Below are 2136 nucleotides of genomic sequence, written 5' to 3' on the forward strand. Positions count from 1 at the left end.
ACTGACAGACACAGACTGACTGAGTGAGTGAGTGACTGACCTAGACGGGGATAGGGGACCGCTGTGTGACAGGGGTAGCTGTTCAAAGCAAATACCTAAAGGTAAACAAATGTATTGTGTAAGCCTACCAACACAGACGTGGGAACCCGTGAGAAAATTGGACATTTTAACAGAGTTCAAAACTTCTATCGAGAAATAACGAATAATGCAATGTACAATATTACCTTTCAAACATTATGTTTGTTTAGTTCCCGCAGAGAACCTACACTATTATCGGATGAAGTTTTCATTCGATGTAATGTAAAAATTATATAAAATATTTTATTCGATGTAAATAGGCTATTTATATTTTCTGTCCTTTGTTACGAGCATATTCAAGAAGAGTGCGCTAGGGTGTATAGGTAAGGCAAGTTTATAGGTATTCAGTTTATGATAGTGTAAAACCAAAAATTAAAATATTTTACCCTTTTATAGACTTGTGAAAAAGAGGACTCGAATACAAATTGACGTCTTTGTAAAGTTATCTCTTAAAGAAATTACACATCATATTAACTTTGATTTTTATAAATGTAACCTTGTTTGTTATTCTCATAAACTAAACCAAACTGAACGAAACTAACATACCCTAACCACCCGCCACAAAACAGAGTAAAAAATCAGTAAATTAGAGTAAATAGGACGAGCGAAAAAAGGGTGCTACAGAGAAAGCCCTTATTGTATAATACAGAGAAACCCATTATTGTATAATACAGTGAACCCCCTTAATGTATAACACAGAGAAACCCCTTATTGTATAATACAGTGAACCCCCTTAATGTATAACACAGAGAAACCCCGTATTGTATAATACAGAGAAAATCCTTAATGTATAATACAGAAAAACCCCTTATTGTATATAATACAGAGAAACCCCTTATTGTATAATACAGAGAAACCCCGTATTGTATAACACAGAGAAACCCCGTATTGTATAATACAGAGAAAATCCTTAATGTATAATACAGAGAAACCCCTTATTGTATAGTACAGAGAAACCCTTATTGTATAATACAGAGAAACCCCCTTATTGTATAATACAGAGAAACCCCTTATTGTATATAATACAGAGAAACCCCTTAATGTATAATACAGAGAAACCCCCTTATTGTATAACACAGAGAAACCCCTCATTGTATATTACAGAGAAACCCCTTAATGTATAATACAGAGAAACCCCTTATTGTATAGTACAGAGAAACCCCTTATTGTATAATACAGAGAAACCCCCTTATTGTATAACACAGAGAAACCCCGTATTGTATATGACAGAGAAAATCCTTAATGTATAATACAGATAAACCCCTTATTGTATTTTATACAGAGAAACCCCTTAATGTATAATACAGAGAAACCCCCTTATTGTATAACACAGAGAAACCCCTTATTGTATATTACAGAGAAACCCCTTATTGTATAATACAGAGAAACCCCTTATTGTATAGTACAGAGAAACCCCTTATTGTATAGTACAGAGAAACCCCTTAATGTATAATACAGAGAAACCCCCTTATTGTATAACACAGAGAAACCCCTTATTGTATATTACAGAGAAACCCCTTATTGTATAATACAGAGAAACCCCTTATTGTATAGTACAGAGAAACCCCTTAATTTATAATACAAAGAAACCCCTTATTGTATAATACTGTACAGAGAAAATCCTTAATGTATATTACCCTACAACAAGAGTTTTCTCTGTAGCCCCCAATGATGAGATTGATTTGTGTATATAATATGAAGAAAATTAGTACAAATGTACTGTACTGTATAAATGAGTAAATAATTTTTTAGAGTTGCATCTAATTCAAAATGTTATTTAAATGTTGCCATATCCTGTATGTGTATACCTAATGCACAATAGTGCTTGTCCGATTGCTTCAACGTAGTAATATAACAACACACTGAATGAGAACGCAGGAGAGAAGAAAATGAGCTCTTCGTTCGAAACAAATGACATTAACACTGGACATAGAAAAGTTAATTGTGTTGAAAAAATGATGAAATCTCTAAAATATATTTTCATTGCACTGTCTCAAAAAGATGTTTTACTCGGACTTTCATAACAAAAAGAGTCTCTTAAGAGTTTAATTCAATGAC

The sequence above is a fragment of the Macrosteles quadrilineatus genome, unplaced genomic scaffold, assembly GCF_028750875.1.
Source record: "Macrosteles quadrilineatus isolate MER2022 unplaced genomic scaffold, UCM_ALF_1.0 Scaffold_1__1_contigs__length_201487025, whole genome shotgun sequence".
NCBI classification, from domain to species: domain Eukaryota; kingdom Metazoa; phylum Arthropoda; class Insecta; order Hemiptera; family Cicadellidae; genus Macrosteles; species Macrosteles quadrilineatus.